The following is an 11,538-nucleotide window of genomic DNA, read 5'->3' on the forward strand; positions in this document are numbered from 1 at the left end:
CAGCTCGGGCTGCCCAGCCACTCGCCCTGTCAGCGCGCGAGCCGGGATCCGCGCCCCCTGCCCAGCCCGGCGGCGCCTGCACAGCCCCCTCGGGCGGGGAAACGCCGCGCCGCCCTGGGGAGACTGAGAGCAGCAGCGGCAGCAGGACCCCTCCCCCGTCCCTGCATCCCGGGCCCCACTTCCCTCCCCCCTCCCCGGCTCCTCACCCCCAGGCTGGGCTGCAGGTCAGGCTGCCCGGCCGCTGGAGAGCCGGAGCATCATCCCCCGGAGCTGAGCCCCTCTTGCCGCTGCAGCCGGGCTCAGCTCCGGGGATGACGCTCCGGCTCTCCAGCGGCCGGGCAGCCTGAACTGCCGTCCAGCCTGTGCGACTCCGGCTGCCATGAGCGCCATCTAGCGACTGCAGCCAGAACTGCAGTGTCAGTTCCAGCGCAGCCTGAAAGCCTCAGCTGACAGGGAACATCTTGGTTCAGGGCCGGCTCCCGGCTTTTTGTGCCCCAAGGAAAAAAAGGGGGGGGGGCTGGAGTGCCGCCCCTTGGAAAGTGCTGCCCCAAGCACACACTTGGAGCGCTGGTGCCTAGAGCCGGCCCTGGTCGCAGGATGTTTTGGGAAGGGTTTGCAATGCCTTCTGGGGCAGGTACAGCATCACATGATGCAGGTTTCTCATCCCCATTGTTCCATGGGCATCCTACTAGGTATTCAGTCGTGTTTCAGCTGCCCTGGTAACCTGTGAGCCAGCCATGTGGGTCAGAAAGCCTGGATCCTCCACTGCTCTTCAGCATTGTGCTGTGTGTTATGCGCACAAGTCTGTAAGAGGAGATCAACATGGGGGCTATTCACCATCACTCTGACCCCAGCCCCCTCCTTGTAGAAGCGGCAAGTCTGTGGTTCTGCACCAGGGGCAACTATTTTCCTCCTGCTATTCCTGCTGCAGGTCTTTGGGTTTTACACGGCATTGCTACATGACCGTATCACAGCCGTTCCCCTCCATTCCTGAACAAGTTCCTGTGGCTGGATTGGAGCTGGGCCTGCACAGATTCCTCTCCCCACAGACCCAGGAGATCCACCACCTCCCGCGGACTCCAGGCAGGAGCCATTTGCTGCGTGGAGCCTGCCTGCTCAGCTGGACAGTTGCTTTGTGAGCTCTCCACACTGAACAAACAGGAAGAGCAAGTTCAAACCTTCCTGGGGCTTTAACAGGGGAGGGGTATTCACCTGTACCTGGCTGCCAGGGAGCAGGGTTCGAAATGGTGACCAGGGTGGTCACAGTGGGACATTCTGGGATTGACACCTCATGGAGGCCATGTAGGGCAATGCAAGCAATGCAGTGTTCACACTGTCATTGTGTCACTCTAACTACGTCGCCCTAAGCTCCACGCCTCTCCTGCAGTGGGGGTTATTATGCCGGCGTAACATGCAAGTTGAAGCAGTGGGAGGAGCATTGCAGCATGTACACCTGCATAGTGAGGTTGATGTCAGCTGCCTTATGTCGACAGAACCGTGTCATGTAGACATGGCCTTTGAAAGACCAGGACATGGTTATCGTGAATAGCCCTGGGGCAGCCAGATGTAGCTCTGTAGGCCCAAACACACTTGTTAAGGATTCACAAAGGAGCTTAGGCACCTAGAAAATCAGTCAGCTGCCAGCCTTGTGAGTGGGGCCTGATCCTGCCAGCTTGCCAACCAGATTGGGTCCCATTCAAACATCTGTCCAGCGGAGGCGGAGAAGGTGGTGGTGCCCACCTTATGACTCAGGGGGCCCCACGAAAGGCACCTGTTGGGGCTCAGGGCTTCAGCCCTGTGGGGTGGAGGGGTCTTGGGGCTTCAGCCCTGTGGGAAGTAAGACCCCACCCCCAGCCCGGTGGGCTGAAGCTCCATGACCCTGCTCCCCACTGGGCAGAAGCCCCTACCCCACTACCCTGCTGCAAGGCAAAAGTTACAAACTCCCTGTTCAGTCTGGTAGGAAGAGAATGGGGGAAAATGTGGGGGGTCTGCAAGCCACAATTTAACAGTAAAAGAGCTACAGTTTGGCCCCCACTGTTCTAGCCCAGTGGTTAAAGCGCAGCGCTGGAATGTGGGGAACCCAAATTCAATCCCACCTCTCTGCCAGAGGGGGGCAAAGTATTTGAACCATGTGTCTCCCACCACTCAGAGGTTGGGGTTAACTTCTGAGCTATGGGTAGTCTGATGTTGGGACCCTTCAGCCTCTCCTGTTAAAGGTGTTCTGCTTTGGTCCTCTCCTTGGACCATCACCTCGTTGTGGTGGAGAGGCTTGTGTATCCCAGTGATCCTCCAGCATCCGGCGTCTTGTTCTCCTAGGAGGGCCACCCTCGGCGAACAGTTCTGAGGGGTGTTCAGACGATGTGCAGTCCAAATTTCTGAAGACCCCAATGGCGGAACAGGTGTATTAGAGGACGTGCCAATTCTCTGCAGCTGTAAAGGCAGATGAGGGCGGCTGCAGGACAGAGACCTCTGGTTGTTTCGGACTTCTCTGCTACCGGGTCCAGGGCTCCTTCCTGTCAAGTTTCATGAGGTTGCCACCTGCACACCGGCTCCCCCACATTAAAAGATTTCACATGTAGGCTTCTGCCAAGGGTGTTAACATCTTTTCCCCCAGCAGATATTATCCTGTATCGAGAGATAGCTGCCGCCGCTGCCGCCTTTAGATAAATAATGACAGAGTGATGGGAACAGTCTGCCCCTGCTCAGGTGCATGCCCCAACCACTGGACTAGAGAGACATTCTGTCTCTCTCGGGCTCAGTCACTGTTCCACTGCAGATAAACACTTACATAGTCACTGGGCAGGGAGTGAGGAGGACTCTGGGGTCCTGTGATGAGGGAGCCCAGCTGAGAGGTGGGAGCCCCTGGGGCCAGTCCCCCATCTCCAGTCACTCCATTATGTACCCACAATGCATCAGCTGCTATTGGAGAGACTTAAGAATCCCTCCCTCAGACTGTCCCATTGCTCAGTGGTTGGAGCACCCTCCTAGCAAATGAGTAACCCCTGTTCAAATCCTTTCTCCCACTTTGGCAAAAAGGGGGGCATTGAACCTGGGTCCCACGTCCCAGGTGAGTGTGTGAACTACTGGGATAAATGTTATGACATGGCTAACAGCACCAAAACCACCCCCACCATTTCCCCCTACCTCATGTTGTGTGCAGCGCAGCATGGGCCTAACTCATTCCCAGAAGAAATGCCTCAGGTGGTGGGTTCCCGTTCATGGATTGTTGAGCAGAGGTAGGTGCCCCCCAGCAACCCAGATTTAGCCACTTTTCTTTGAGAGAAGCGTGGGACTTAGGACACACCCCTGTTGTTAGCATCTCCCATTGGCTAGTTTAAATGGCTCCCCAGCTGGCACGCTGGCTCTCGTGGATGGCATTGTAAGGCACCTGTCTGTTTCCATTAATCAAATAGGGAGACTAGGTGACTAAGTCAGGCTTTGTGGGTCGCAGTGTTTTTCTTGTGATTTTCTAGACACCTAAGAATTAGGTGTGAGTGACACTCAGCATTGCAACATGTAAATCCCTTCATGGATCCCACCCCAGTCATTTACATTAGAAGCTCACGGAAGTCGAAGTCACAGCCCTGGCAGAGAGTGGGTTGTCTCCTTTTTCACCATTTATACCTCGTTTCTAAGCTCATGTCCACCCTAGGAGAAGGGGTGGGGTTTTTTGTTTTGTTTTCTCTTGTGCGCTTTTTTTTACCATAAATACCCGTCAGAGTGAAAAGGAGCTGAGAAGCAGCTTCAATAACCACAACAATGGAAAAGACCCACAGATTTTGGGAACAGTCTTTTTTTTTTAATGACGCTAAAATGGCAAGGAAGTATATGCCGCCAAAGTCGACACATCCCTGCTGGCGCCGTGGCAGAAGATCAACGCCCTCAACACCTTCCTGATCCCCCGCATCGCCTTCGTCCTGAGGGGATCCGCCGTGGCAAAAGTGCCCCTCAACAAGGCAGACAACGCCATCCGGAAGCTGGTCAAAAACTGGCTGTCCCTGCCCCGGAGAGCCAGCAACGAACTTGTATACATCAAGCACAGGCGCGGTGGTGCCGGCGTCCCTGTATGGGAGACCTCTGTGACATCGCAGTCCTCACGCACGCCTTCCGCCTCCTGACGTGCCCGGACGCCAAGGTGAAGAACGTTGCAATGACCGCCCTACACGCTGCCACCGAGAAACGAATCGGCAGACCTCCCTCCGACCGAGATGTGGCCACATTCCTGAGCGGCTCCCTGGACGGCGACTTCGCCTGGGACAGGAGCGATCTCGCCTCGCTGTGGACCCGCGCCCGCAATGCCATGCGCCAGCTGGGAAAGCGACTGGGCTGCCGCTGGGAATGGAACGAGGAACGGCAGGAGCTGGGAGTCCTGATACCGCGGATTGGAACGGAGGACAACATCATCGTCACCCCCAGAGCCAGAGGCGTGCTGGAGAGATCCCTGAAGGCCGCCGTCCATGCGCTCTACGTGGACACCCTGAAGAAAAAGCCGGACCAGGATAAAGTCTTCGAAGTAACCAGCAAGTGGGACTCCAGCAACCACTTCCTCCCCACAGGCAGCTTCACCCAGTTCGCCGACTGGCGGTTCATTCACTGCGCCCGGCTGAATTGCGTTCCGCTCAACGGTGCCATCCGCCACGGGAACCGGGACAAACGCTGCAGGAAGTGCGGGTACGTCAACGAAACCCTTCCCCACGTCCTATGCTGCTGCAAGCCCCATGCCAGAGCCTGGCAGCTACGCCACAACGCCGTCCAGGACCGTCTAGTGAAGGCCATCAACCCGTGTCTGGGAGAGATCACTGTCAACCGCGCCGTCCCCGGCACCGACAGCCCACTGCGCCCAGACATCGTCGTCATGGACGAGGTGGGAAAAAAGATCATCCTGGTCGACGTAACGATTCTGTTCGAGAACAGGACCCCGGCCTTCCGCGAAGCCCGAGCCCGCAAGCTCGAAAAATACGCCCCCCTGGCTGACACCCTGCGGACTAAGGGCTACGAGGTGCACGTCGTCGCTCTGCTCGTTGGGACCCTAGGTGCCTGGGACCCGTGTAACGAACGCGTGCTGAGGACCTGTGGGGTGGGCCGTCATTACGCACGGCTCATGAGACGCCTAATGGTCTCGGACACTATCCGTTGGTCTCGGGACATCTACATCGAGCACATCACCGGCCACCGCCAATACCGAGAGTGAGCCGGGGAGACCTCGTGCACCCACACACACATCCTACTGGACTCTATCCCCTGAGCCCTGAACCCACCAAACCTAGCTGAATCCCGCCACGTGAGGGTCACCCCATCCCCATTACCCAGCCCGCTTACTTATACCCATGACTGTCTCTACTTCCCGTATGGGTGATAGACCCTCACCGCTTATCGACTGTTTCCTGATCCCGCCCACCGGTTACCCACCCCTCATTGGGGACATTGCAGTCTGTATATACTATGTGTGCTGCCCAACCCCAAAACACCAACATACCCCTATATTCTTTATGTTACCCCCAATGACCAATAACTGATGCTTCAAATTTTCTGTATCGTTTATTTTTTAAATATTCTCTAATATGAAATTAACTAGTTACAGCAGGGGTGGCCAACCTGTGGCTCCGGAGCGCATGCGACTCTTCAGAAGTTGATATGCAGCTCTTTGCATAGGCGCCGACTCCGGGGCTGAAACTACAGACACCAACTTTCCAATGTGCGGGGGGTACTCACTGCTTAACCCCTGGCTGTGCCCCAGGCCCTGACCCCACTCCACCCCTTCCCCTAAGGCCCCTGCCCCGTACCGTGGCCTCGCTTCTTCACCCTTCCCCCCCAGAGACTCCTGCCTACTGCAAAACAGCTGATCGCGGTGGGCAGGAGGTGAGGGAATGGAGGGGGAGGTGCTGATCGGCAGGTTCACCAATGGCTGGGAAGCGCTGGGGGGGGGGAGCTGATGGGGGGCTGCTGATGTATTACTGTGGCTCTTTGACAATGTACATTGGTAATTTCTGGCTTTTTCTCAGGTTCAGGTCAGCCACCCCTGAGTTACAGTCTCACCTTAAGTGATGTTTTATAAATCTCTGTCCCTCTTGTGTTCCCTTTTCTTCTCCCTTCTCGTTCATACTGTTCATTATTACTAACCATTTTTCTAGCCCTCATTTCCCATCCCTGTTTATTTCTGTGTGTCTTCTATTCTTCTCTGATCTCTCTAACAGATCATTCTCCCTCATGTTCTCCATTCTTTCCCCTGAGTTTATCCCTTCCCCTCTCACTGCCTCTGGTCCTTTCCCCTCTCCAAAGTGTTTTCCTTTCATTGTTTTTATATTTAATTTTCACCCTTTCTCCAGGACTCTCTGTTTATTTTGTTTTACTTTATCTTTTCCTTGTGTTTTCTCTGTTCCTTCTGGCTCAGCCCCCCCTGCCCCCCCTGACTCTCACAGTGTTGCTAACCCCAGAAGCTAAAAATCACAAGGCAGAACTGAAATTGACTCCCCAAAACATGAGGTTTCAAAAAAAAATTATATAATGTAGCCTGGTTTATCTTGTGATTTTTTAACTCTCCCTGCCCATCCCCCATGGGTGTGACAAATACAGTGGTGCCAACCCTGCATCTACAGGGGAAGGTAACTTGGGCCCCTGTGGCAAGAGCTCTGGCTGGGTGATCCCAATAAGATCAAATGACACTGCTGCAGAGCTTCCAGCGTCTCCCCAACTCCCCAAACCCTGATTGATTCATTCTGTGTCCCTGCCACCCCCACATCCAGGGCCGGTGCTACCATTAATGCAAACTAGGCAGTTGCCTAGGGCACCAAGATTTGGGGCCGCCAAAAAGCGGTGCCCCCAATTTTTTTTTACAGCGTTCCTGGGCTGGGCTGCTGGCGGCGCGCTGACACGTGTGGTTCAGACTCCCTCTCCCAGTGCAGTGGCAGCTCCATGCTATTATTGTCATTGCTGATGGGGGCAGCGTGTTCAGGGAGGGGGTGTAGCAGAGGTGAGCTGGGGTGGAGAGTCCTGTGGCATCTCTCCCCCCCACCCTGAGGCACCCTCCCCATGGCAGCTCCCCACCCCCCCGGCCTGGGGAGCCGTGCGGCAGCTCCCCAACCCAGCTCATCTCTGCTATGCCCCCTCCCCGAGCGCACGGTTGCTGCTCCACTTCTCCCACCTCCCAGGCTTGCAGCGCCAATCAGCTGTTTGGCACCGCAAGCCTGGGAGGGGAGGAGAATTAGAGTGGGGGCGGCATGCTCGGGGAGGAGGCAGAGCAGACGTGAGCTGGGGTGGGGAGCTGCCGCACGGCTCCCCGGGCCAGCGGGGTGGGGAGCTGCCGCAGTGGGGAGATGCTACACCTCCTCCCCAAGCAGAGGAGGTTTCCATAACCATTTGTCCCCATAACAAGTGGCACTGGTGATGATACTGGGAAACTGGAGAGTCTACGGGAATTGCTTGTGTGACTTGTGGTTAGCCAGTGGGATGAGACCAAAGTCTTCACTGTCTGGCTGGTTTGGTTTGCTTTAGAGGTGGAAAAACCACAGCCTAGGGCTGTAACTGCCCTGTTTGAGCAATTTGTCCTGAATTGGCACCCTCAGTTGGGTTCCGCCAGAACCGCATCATCACACCCCCTCTGCTGTGTGTCTCAGGGACACAGTCTGAGCCGGGATCCCACCCACACCAGCCAGAGCCAGGGTCGGATTCTCTCCCCAGGGATGGAGCCCGGCGGGAAAGTGAAGATCAGGGCCTCGTCACCAGCATCGATAAATGTCACCTGCCTCCGGTCACAGTCCAGACAAACCCGGATCCTGCTGGGGACCCGGCGCCGGGGCAGGGGGGTCACAGGGGAGGTGAGAGCCCGGAACTGACTCAGCCACCACCCAACAGCCCAGATCCCCCCCTCAGGGCTGAGGGTGACGCCTCCCTTCCTCCTCACAGACTCTCTGGCCACCCCCACAGCCCAGTATTGCCCATCCCCCACCTCCACCTCCCAGCAATGTCTCCCCGAGGTGAATCCCTCACAGCCCAGCACACAGGGACGAGTGTCAAATCTATCAGGGTTGTTGGGCAGTCGCTGCCGTGTGTCTGCCCGTATCAAACTTTTTCCATTCTCAGACAGGACAAGTTCGGGATGAGCCGTGTCTGGATCCAGAGTCACATTCGCTGCGGGGAGAGAGAATCAGAGCGTTAGGGGCAGAGCTCGGCCCTGGGGGAGGCAGGGACCATTTCTCACACTCCCCAGCAGCCCCATCCTGGCTGGGACAGGCCTGGATCCCAGTGAGCTGCCTCTGTCCTGGGCACCTGAAAATGAGCTGAGGTAGATGTCAGTGCACTTCCTGGGCGTGAACTCAGCACTAAGGTTGGTGTCAGGAGTGTTTGTGTGACTTCAACATGGGTGTGCCTCACTGCTCAGTGTGTTGTTTTTAGGGCTGTGTATGTCATGGTCGGTGTTGGTTTGGTTGGTAACTTTAGCTACAATCTCATGAAGACGTTTTCAAAGGAATTTTCTGATAATTTAAAGACAATCTCCAGCTGCAATCTCACCCTCTCTGAATGTTCCTTGGGATCCTCCTGTTTTTGTCACCAGTGCAGACGGCAGAGTGTCTAGAGGGGGAAAGGAGAAAGGAGATGAGATTTCAGGCTTTCACATTTATAACAGCATCCCCACTCTCAACTCATAGAACTGTCTTTTAATTATGACAGAGAAACACATCAAGAAACACTCAGGTATTTAATATAAAGAGGTCTGAAACAGTCTCTTTCCTCTCTCATTAAAATTCAGGCATCTCCCAGCAATGGGACCCACATCCCTGCAGCATCACAACCATCCCTGGACAGACAATCTGTCAGTGAGATTTACTTTTCCCCTCCTCATCCTCTCCCACCCTTCACACCCCAGTTGGTCCGTCTCATTCACTTGCTGCCTTTTGTCATAACTTAGACCCAGATCATGCAAAGACTTTGGGATAAAAGTAACTTTACCCACTTTGGTCCCTTTGACACTAATGGGATATTGAGAGTTTGCTAAATCCTGGCTCTAACTGTGAGCTGTTGGATCTGTTTACTCAGGGTCTCTACAGAGAGCAGCACGACAGGGCCTTGTCCTCCATAGGCAGAAATAGAAATAGTAGTAAAACCATTTTATAAATGTGGAAATAGAGGTGGGGGAAAGTTGACTCAATGGGACAAATTCACCCCGTACCAGCAGGAGAGGGGTGACTCTGCTATTCAGTGGCTGCAGGGGCCGGTGCAGACCTTGGCACAGGCTGAGGAAGTTCTGAAGCAGCCAGAGTTACAGCCCTATGACAATGGGCCCCGTGTGTCTTGCCCAGTGTGCAGAGTGTCAGAGGCCCAGCTTTACACTGCCCATGTCCCTCTGTCCCTCGTCCACCCCCTCCCTCTTCCACCCGCCCTCACCCCTCCCCCACCCCATTCCCAGCCCTCTCAGGAACACGCCTGCTGCAGCTGCTGTGAAGGAGGCACAAGAGGCTCCTGTACTGGAGGGATCCCTCACCGTGGGATAGGGGCTTTCTCCTTCCCCGCAGCCCATTTGGCTCAGACTAGCTGCCCTACGGGACCAGAGCCCAGTGATGGGCTGGGTCCAGCTCTAACAAATGGCCTTTAATTTATAGTCCTGACCTTTAGGCACCTGGGGCCTGGTTCTCAGAGGGGTTGGGCACCTGCAGCTCCCACTGACTCCACCTGCAGATGTGGAGGCTGCACAGCTCTGAAACACCTGCCCTGCAGCTCTCTCGTTGGGAGAGAGAAACTCAGGTGCCCCAAATTGGGCCATTTTGGGGAATTTGGGACTGAACGTTGTGACCTTTGGTAAATCATGAATTCATGTGAGACGTCCTGATGCCTGGGCTCCTATTCCATCTGCTCCATTTGTCCCCTTTTCACTAGTTATTAAATTAAGTATTGAGAATTGGTACAAGGGTCATTTCTTATACTTAAGTTTGGACAGACCAAATCTGTGTGTTTGTACTGAGTGATTTGGCCTTGGCCTGGTGAGTAGTTTGCTTTACATAAGGGAAATTTTGCCTTAAGTGACCTTGATATTAAGTGATGTGTTCATAAGTTGCTATGTGGGACAAAGATGATTTGCCCACACAATATGCTTAAAGACATCAGACACCCAAAATGTACCGCCAAGGACCAGTTAGCAAAGTCCATGCAGAGAACAGGGTCAAAGTAACCTATACGTAATCAGGGGCAATAAACCAATCAGAAAAGAGAACAGTAACATGAAAATAGAATCATAGAATCATAGACTTTAAGGTCAGAAGGGACCATTATGATTGACCTCCTGCACAACGCAGGCCACAGAATCTCACCACCCACTCCTGTATCCAACCTATGTTTGAGCCATTGAAGTCCTCAAATCATGGTTTAAAGACTTCCAGGTGCAGAGAATCTTCCAGCAAGTGACCCATGCCCCACACTGCAGAGGAAGGCGAAAAAACTCCAGGGCCTCTGCCAATCTGCCCTGGAGGAAAATTCCTTCCCGACCCCAAATATGGTGATCAGCTAAACCCTGAGCATGTGGGCAAGGCTCACCAGCCAGACACTCAGGAAAGAATTCTCTGTAGTAACTCGGATCCCATCCCATCAAACATCCCATCATAGGCCACTGGGCATATTTACCGCTAATAGTCAAACACCAATTAATTGCCAAAATTAGGCTATCCCATTATACCATCCCCTCCATAAACTTATCAAGTTTAGTCTTGAAGCCAGATATGTCTGTTGCCCCCACTGCTCCCCTTGGCAGGCTGTTCCAGAACTTCACTCCTCTGATGGTTAGAAACCTTCACCTTATTTCAAGTCTAAACTTCCTGATGGCCAGTTTATATCCATTTGTTCTTGTGTCCACATTGGTACTAAGCTTAAATAATTCCTCTCCCTCCCTGGTACTTATCTCTCTGATGTATTTATAGAGAGCAATCATATCTCCCCTCAGCCTTCTTTTAGTTAGGCTAAACAAGACAAGCTCTTTGAGTCTCCTTTCATAAGACAGGTTTTCCATTCCTCAGATCATCCTAATAGCCCTTCTCTGTACCTGTTCCAGTTTGAATGAATCTTTTTTAAACATGGGAGACCAGAACTATACACAGTATTCCAGATGAGGTCTCACCAGGGCCTTGTATAACGATACAAACGCCTCCTTATCTCTACTGGAAATACCTCGCCTGATGCATCCCAAGACCGCATTAGCTTTTTTCACGGCCATATCACATTGGCAGCTCATAGTCATCCTGTGATCAACCAATACTCCAAAGTCCTTCTCCTCCTCTGTTACTTCCAACTGATGCGTCCCCAGCTTATAACAATAATTCTTGTTATTAATCCCTAAATGCATGACCTTGCACTTTTCACTATTAAATTTCATCCTATTACTATTACTCCAGTTTACAAGGTCATCCAGATCTTCCTGTATGATATCCCGGTCCTTCTCTGTATTGGCAATACCTCCCAGCTTTGTGTCATCCACAAACATTATTAGCAACATTCCCACTTTTTGTGCCAAGGTGAATAATAAAGAGATTAAATAAGATTGGTCCCAAAACCGAT

Source organism: Chrysemys picta, chromosome 12, assembly GCF_011386835.1.
Source record: "Chrysemys picta bellii isolate R12L10 chromosome 12, ASM1138683v2, whole genome shotgun sequence".
NCBI lineage: Eukaryota > Metazoa > Chordata > Testudines > Emydidae > Chrysemys > Chrysemys picta.